An 8,780-nucleotide genomic window follows, 5' to 3' on the forward strand; every position below is an offset into this window, starting at 1 on the left:
CCCCAGCTCACTTCCATGAAATAGTTTCCAGACCATGGGAGGGAATACTCAGATGGAGTCCACAGACTCCCTATGATGGATGAATAGATGCACTTAAGAGTTTGGAAAGACCAACGTGGCTAAAGTTATCAGGATACAGGGGAAAGAAAGAGCTGCAGGGAAAGAGAACTGGACATCTATAGAGGGTCTCCCTCATATTCAAAGTACTGATTAGTGCATAAATGGGATGAAACTAGCAAAAGCCAGGGAAAAACTCTATCAAAGAATTATAAAGAACAGTACCTGGGTCCATTATCTTGCTCCTCCAGGATAGGTCCCTTTGAGTGAGGATGAAAGGAGTGCAGAGAAATTATATTCATTCATCTTTACCATTCCATAATATTCATCAGTCAACCCTGTCCTGAGGACACCATGGCAGATGAGACAGCCCTAGTCTCCACGCTATAGAGCTTACATTCTGTGGTGACTTAGATGAATCACCATCACCAGGAAAAGGAAGGGCCTATCTACAGGTTCATGCCAAGTTCTGGCATCCCATGAACTATCATTGAGGGAGAAAACACAGGTCTGAGAACATGGTAATGTCCTAACAGACCAGAAGAAGGCAGAGGGAGATTATTCAAAAATGGAATATGGGGCATTCAGTGTTGAGGATCTTCAGTACTAATAGGAAAAGATCATCAAGACCTTGTGGTAAGCAGAAAAAAAAGTATGATATCAACGTGTGTGGATATATATGCATATGAAGTTAAAGAGAGGTAACTAGAAGGAGTTCCAACAAAATATCAACAGCAATTACCTTTGAGAGAAGAAAATGATACCATTACCAGCCGTAAAGTGAGCTCCTCTTCTCCTCCATACTCTTTGTATTACTTGATTCTTTATGAAAACGTATTTGTGTGACCACTTTATAGATGAAAAATCCCAAGTAAATAAACAGGTTTAAAGATTAAAAAAAAAAAAAAAAAAAAAAGACTAGCCCCTGGAGCTCACATGAAGACAGGAAAATTGATTGTCCCCACCAGCCAGGTTGGAAAACTTCATCATTTACAGAAATTAAATAAGGTATTCAGAAAGTTCTTACCTCAGTAGTAGGAAATAATTAGTCCTCGATTAAACAGTGTTCTAGTCCCACCTTACAAATATTAAAAGTAAGATTTCAAAGGCTCAAACAGTTTCTAAGAAACTTAAACTGTATTCCATCACAGAACAAAACTCAAGAAACTTATAAGAATTAAAACATAGTCAGAACCCAGCAATGAAAAATACATAATGTCTTATATTATACCAAAAAATATTGGGCATGCTCTTTCATCTGGGCTGCCAATATACCATCCAGACTGAAGAAGACCTGAAAACTTCAGAGCCACAGGACCCATGGCCAAGGACACATCAGCAAGCACTGGAAGCCCCCAGAAGGCCTGGGGGATGCTAGCGGCATGCATCACCCCAGAATAAACTTCCACAAATTATCACCCAGGTTATTTTGGAAAAGTGGGTATGAGGCATGACCACTTCAAGAGGAACCAGACCTTCTGCCCAATTGTCAACCTGAGTAAACTGTGGACCTTGGTCAATGAGCAGACATGGATAAATGCTTCCCAAAACAAGACTGGAGCTCTTCCTATCATTGATGTAGTACAACTGGACTACAACAAAGTTTTGGGGAAGGGACAGCTCCCATAACAACTTCCCATCATGAAGACCAAATTCTTCAACAGAAGAGCTAAAGATAAGATTAAGGGATGGGGGGGGCGCCTGGGTGGCTCAGTGGGTTAAGCCACTGCCTTCGGCTCAGGTCATGATCTCAGAGTCCTGGGATCGAGCCCCGCATCGGGCTCTCTGCTCTCTAGGGGAGCCTGCTTCCTCCTCTCTCTCTGCCTGCCTCTCTGCCTGCTTGTGATCTGTCAAATAAATAAATAAAATCTTTAAAAAAAAAAAAAAAAAAAAAAAAAAAGATTAAGGGATGGGGGAGCACTCTGTCCTGGTAGCCTGAAGCCACACAGAGGGAGGTTCATTAAATGTTAACAAGTAACTTTGAAAGAAAGAAAGAAAGAAAGAAAGAAAAGGCATGCAAAGAAACAGGAAAGTATTGAGGAAAAAAAATCAACCAACCCCAAAGTGAGACAGATAGTAAAATTAACAGACAACAGCATTTAAAAAAATAAGAACATTCCATAAATTCAAAAAGTCAAATAGAAACAGAAAAGATATCTTAAAAAGTTCAACTTCTAGAGATGAAAACTACACTGGAAGAAATTCAGCAGATAGAACACTGAGAAGAAAATATCACTTAAATAAAACACTTAGAAAAAACTTTAAACTATAGTACAACTTCAAACTGTCTAATATACAGGTAACTGGAGTCCCCAGTGAAAGATATAGAAAGGAAACAGGAAAAATAATGCCAAAATAATGCCAAAGAAATAATGGTTCAAAGGTTTTCCAGATTTGTTGAAATCAAATCCACATATCCAAGAAGCTCCATAAACCTTGAGGACAAGAAATATAAGGAAAACTACAGCAACACCCATTAAAATCAAATTGCTCAAAATCCCTGGTAGATAAAAACAAACAAATGAACAAACAAACAAAAAACTTGAAAGTAGCCATAGTAAAAGCTATAGGAACAAAAATAAGACTGACAGAAAATTTCTTGTTAGAAATAACACAAAGGGAAGGAGCAAGATGGCAGAGGAGTAAGAGACCGAGATATCATCATGTCCCAAGAATTCAGCTAGATCATTATCAAACCATTCTAAACACCTACAAACTCAACAGGAGATTGAAGAGAAGAAGAGCAGCAATGCTAGGAACAAAAATTCTAGCACTTTCAGGAGGTAGGATGTGTGGAGAAGTGAATCCAAAGTGATGGGACTATAGACCACAGGGAGAAAGGCCAGCTTCCAGCAAGCAGTAGAGCAGTGGAGCACAAAATTGGAACTTTTAGAAGTCTGCTTCACTGAGGGACATCACCCCAGAGGCTAAGCACAGGGTGGAGCCCTAGCGGGAACAGTTTGGTCTCAGGACCCACGTAGTCACAAAAAAACCAGGGATTTCTGAGTGTGGCAGAGTCCCCAGGTATTGGAGTCGGGAAGCCGGCTACAGAGATGGAGCCAAACAGTGGGCTCTCAGCTCATGGTTAACTTAAACCGTGATCTGAGGCATGCTCTTTGAGCCAGGACCCCACAAGTGGCAGATCTGGGGATACCCCTTCCTTCCTCCTCCAGGGAGAGTGGCATGGGAGTGCACTGCATGAATCTGCTGGGTTTGGAGACTCCAAACCGGGCCATGTGCCAGAGATAGAAACTCTCAGTCACAGGCCAGGTGAGCATGGAGGACGGCCAGAGACCAGGGAGACAGGAGGGATTGACTGTTTTTCTCTGAGGACACACTGAGGAGGAAGGCCCTGAGCTCTTGGCTCCTCCAGGCCAGAGATTGGGAGGCCACCATTTTCATTCCCATCCTCCAAAGCTGTATGGAAAGCATTCAGGGAACAAAAACTCCCAAGAGTGAACCCTGCACAGATTATTTAGCCAGGCCCCTAGCAAGGGAGGTGCAATTCCACCTCGGGCAAAGACGTTTGAGAATCACTGCAAAAGGCCTCTTCCCCAGAAGATCAGCAAGAACATCCAGCCAAGACCAAGTTCATCTATGAATGAGAACTGCGGAACTCCAGAGCTAGGGGAGAGCAACACATAGAATTCATGGCTTTTATCTCATGATCTGTTAGTCTTTCAAAGTTAAATTTAAAAAAAAATTTTTATTCTATTTTTTTAATTTTTCCTCTTTCCAATTTTAATGTTTTTTAACTATTTTATCTTATCAATATGTTTTTTAAAATCATTTTAAATTTTCATTGTTATAGTCATATTTTATTCCTTCATTGTATTTAACCATATTTCTTGTATACATATAGGGTTTTTTTTTTTTTCTTTAAAATTTTGGGATACAATTTCTACTAATAGATCAAAATATACCCTAAATCTAGCACATAGTTTTGTTCTAGTCTCCAGCCTGATTATATTCTTTCCTCTTTTTTTTTTCTCCTTTTTAACCAACTTCTTATCTTATCAATTCTTTTTCTGGAATCCTTTTTTTAATTTTCATTTTTATAGTCATATCCCACCCCTTCATCATGTTTACTCGTATTATATATATATATATATATATATATATATATATATATATGTTTTTTTTTCTCTTTTTTCCCCCTTTCTTCTCCTCCCAGTCTCAGCTCTCTTCTGATTTGGTTAGTATATATTTTTCTGGGGTCATTGCTACCCTTTTACTATTTTGTTCTCTCATTCATCTATTCTTACCTGGATAAAATGAAAAGGTGGAAAAACTAACCACAAAAAAAAAAAAAAAGGAGGCAGTACTGAGGGCTAGGGACCTAATCAATATGGACATTAGTAAGATGTCAGAACTAGAGTTCAGAATGATGATTATCAAGATGCTACCTGGGCTCGAAAAAAGCATGGACAATAATAAAGAATTTCTTTCTGGAGAAATAAAATCCCTATCTAGAGAAATAAAAGAACTAAAATCTAACCAAGTTGAAATTTAAAGGAGCTATTAATGAGGTGCATTCAAAAATGGAGGCTCTGGGGCACCTGGGTGGCTCAGTGGGTTAAAGCCTCTGCCTTCGGCTCAGGTCATGGTCTCAGGGTCCTGGGATCAAGCCCTGCATCGGGCTCTCCGCTTGGCAGTGAGCCTGCTTCCCCCTGTCTCTCTGCCTGCCTCTCTGCCTACTTGTGATCTGTCTGTCAAATAAATAAATAAAATCTTTTAAAAGTAAAAAAAAAAAATGGAGGCTCTTACTGCTAGGATAAATGAGGCAGAAGAGAGAAATAGTGATATAGAAGACCAAATGGTAGAGAAAAATGAAGCTGAGCAAAAAAGAGATAAACAGGACCACAAGGGGAGAATTCAAGAGATAAGTGATACCATAAGATGAAACAATATTAGAATAATTGGGATCCCAGAAAAGAAAAAAGATAGAGGGGGGCAGAAGGTATATTGGAGGAAATTATAGCAGAAAATTTCCCTAATTTGGCAAAGGGAACAAGCATCAAAATCCAGGAGGCACAGAGAACCCCCTCAAAATCAATAAAAATGGGTCCACACCCTGTCATCTAATAGTAAAACTTACAAGTCTCTGTGACAAAGAGAAAACCCTGAAAACAGCTTGGGGTAAGATGTCTGTAACATACAATGGTAAAAATATTAGATTGACAGCAGACTTATCCACAGAGACCTAGCAGGCCAGAAAGGACCAGCATGATATATTCAGAGCATTAAATGAGAAAAATATGCAGCCAAGAATACTATATCCAGCTAGGCTAACACTGAAAATAGGAGAGATAAAAAGCCTCCAGGACAAATGAAAACTAAAAGAATTTGCAAACACCAAACCAGCCCTATAGGAAATATTGAAAGGGGTTCTCTAAGCAAAGAGAGAGCCTAAAAGTAGTAGACCAGAAAGGAACAGAGACAATATACAGTAACAGTCACCTTACAGGCAATACAATGGCACTAAATTCATATCTTTCAATAGTTACCCAGAATGTAAATGGGCTAAATGCCCCCAATCAAAAGACACAGGGTATCAGAATGGATAAAAAAAACAAGACCCACTGATATGCTATCTGCAAGAAACTCATTTTGCATCCAAAGACACCTCCAGATTTAAAGTGAGGGGGTGAAAAACCATTTACCATGCTAATGGACATCAAAAGAAAGCTGGGGTAGCAATCCTTATATCAGAAAAATTAGATTTTAAGCCAAAGACTATAATAAGAGATGAGGAAGGACACTATATCATACTCAAAGAGTCTGTCCAGCAAGAAGATCTAACAAGTTTAAATATCTATGCCCCTAATATGGGAGCAGCCAATTATATAAACCAATTAATGTCAAAATCAAAGAAACATATCAACAGTAATACAATAATAGTAGGGGATCCCCCCTCACTGAAATGGACAGATCATCTAAGCAAAAGATCAACAAGGAAATAAAGGCTTTAAATGATACAATGGATCAGATGGACATCACAGATATATTCAGAACATTCCACTCCAAAGCAACAGAATACACATTCTTCTCTAATGCACATGGAACATTCTTCAGAATAGGTCACATCCTACATCACAAATCAGGTCTCAACTGGTAAGAAAAGGCTGGGATCATTCCCTAGATATTTTCAGAGCCCAATGCTTTGAAACTAGAACTCAACCACATGATGAAAGTTGGAAAGAACTCAAGTACATGGAGGCTAAAGAGCATCCTACTAAAGAATGAATGGGACAACCAGGAAATTAAAGAATCAAGAAAATTCACAAATACAAATGAAAATGAAAGCACAACTGTTCAAAGTCCTTGGGAAACAGCAAAGGTGGTCCTAAGAGGAAAGTATATAGCCATACAAGCCTTTCTCAAGAAATAAGAAAGATCTCAAATACACAACCTAATCCTACACCTAAAGGACTTGGAAAAAGAACAGCAAAGAAAGCCTAAACCCAGCAGGAGAAGAGAAATAATAAAGATCAAAGCAGAAACCAATGAAATAGAAACCAAAAGAACGGTAAAACAAACCGACAAAACTAGGAGCTGGTTCTTTGAAAGAATTAATAAGATTGATAAACCCCTGGCCAGACTTATCAAAAAGAAAAGAGAAAGGACCCAAATTAATAAAATCATGAATGACAGAAGAGAGATCACAAGCAAAACCAAAGAAAAACAAACAACTATAAGAACACATTATGAGCAACTATACGCCAGTAAATTTGACAATCTGAAAGAAAAGGATGCATTCCTAGAGATGTATAAACTACCAAAACTGAGCCAGGAAGAAACAGAAAACCTGAACAGACCCATAACCAGTAAGGAGATTGAAGCAGTCATCAAAACTCTCCCAACAAACAAGAGCCCAGGGCCAGATGGTTTCCCAGGGGAATTCTACCAAACATTTAAAGAATTAATACCTATTATCCTGAAACTGTTCCAAAAAATAGAAATGGAAGGAAAATTTCCAAACTCGTTTTATGAGGCCAGCATTACCTTGATCCGAAAACCAGACAAAGACCCCATTAAAAAGGAGAATTACAGACCAATATCCTTGATGAACACAGATGCAAAAATTCTCACCAAAATACTAGCCTATAGGATCCAATAGTACATTAGGAATATTATTCACCACGACCAAGTGGGATTTATTCCTGGGCTGCAAGGTTGGTTCAACATCTGCAAATCAATCAATGTGATACATTAATAAAAGAAAGAACAAGAAACATATGATACTCTCAATAGATAATGAAAAAGCATTTGACAAATTGCAGCATCTTTTCTTTTTTTTTTTTCCTTTTTTAAAAATTTATTTATTTATTTATTTGATAGAGATCACAAGTAGGCAGAGAGGCAGGCAGAGAGAGGAAGGGAAGCAGGCTCCCTGCTGAGCAGAAATCCCGATTCGGGGCTCGATCTCCGGACCCAGGGATTATGACCTGAGCTAAAGGCAGAGGCTTTAACCCACTGAGCCACCCAGGCGCCCCTGCAGCATCTTTTCTTGATCAAAACTCTTCACGGTGTAGGAATAGAGGGCACATACCTCAATATCATCAAAGCCATCTATGAAAAACCCACAAGGAATATCATTCTCAATGGGGAAAAACTTGAGAGCTTTTCCCCTAAGGTCAGGAATATAGCAGGGATATCCACTATCACCACTATTTTTCAATGTAGTACTAGAAGTCGTAGCTTCAGCAATCAGACAACAGAAAGAAATAAAAGACATCTGAATCAGCAAAGAAGAACTCAAACTCTCACTCTTTGCAGATGATATGATACTTTATGTGGAAAACCCAAAATACTCCACTCCAAAACTACTAGAACTCATGCAGGAATTCTATAAAGTTTCAGGATATAAAATCAGTGCACAGAAATCAGTTGCATTTCTATACACCAAGAGCAAGACAGAAGAAAGAGGATTTAAGGAGTCAATTCCATTTACAACTGCACCCAAAACCATAAGATACCTAGGAATAAAGCTAACCAAAGAAGCAAAGAATGTGTACTCAGCTATAAAGTACTCATGAAAGAAATGGAGGAAGATACAAAGAAATGGAAAAACGTTCCATGCTCGTGGATGGGAAGAACAAATATTGTGAAAATGTCTATGCCACCTAAAGCAATCTACACACTTAATGCAATCCCTATCAAAATACCATCAATTTTTTTCAAAGAAATGGAACAAATAACCCTAAAATTTATATGGAACCAGAAAAGACCTCGAATAGCCAGAGGAATGTTGAAAAAGAAAGCCAAAATTGGTGGCATCACAATTCCAGACCTCAAGCTCTATTACAAAGCTATAACCATCAAGACAGTATGGTACTGGCACAAAAACAGACACATAGATCAATGGAACAGAATAGAGAGCCCAGAAATAGACCCTCAACTCTATGGTCAACTAATCTTCGACAAAGCAGGAAAGAATGTCCAATGGAAAAAAGACAGCCTCTTCAACAAATGGTGTTGGGAAAATTGGACAGCCACTTGCAGAAAAATGAAACTGGACCATTTCCTTACACCACACACAAAAATAGATTAAAAGTGGAGGAAAGACCTCAATGTGAGAAAGGAATCCATCAAAATCCTTCAGGAGAACACAGGCAGCAACCTTTTCGATCTCAGCCACAGGAACTTCTTCCTAGAAACATTGCCAAAGGCAAGGGAAGCAAGGGCAAAAATGAACTATTGGGACTTCATTAAGATCAAAA

The 8,780-nt window shown here is 38.7% G+C and overlaps 1 pseudogene; it reads left to right on the forward strand.

Moving 5' to 3' along the window:
- The first annotated feature begins 1,316 nt into the window (after positions 1 to 1,316).
- LOC111147167 overlaps positions 1,317 to 8,780 on the forward strand; it is a 25,711-nt pseudogene continuing 18,247 nt past the window's right edge.

Source organism: Enhydra lutris, unplaced genomic scaffold, assembly GCF_002288905.1.
Source record: "Enhydra lutris kenyoni isolate GAN:26980312 unplaced genomic scaffold, ASM228890v2 scaffoldscaffold15, whole genome shotgun sequence".
NCBI classification, from domain to species: Eukaryota; Metazoa; Chordata; class Mammalia; order Carnivora; family Mustelidae; genus Enhydra; species Enhydra lutris.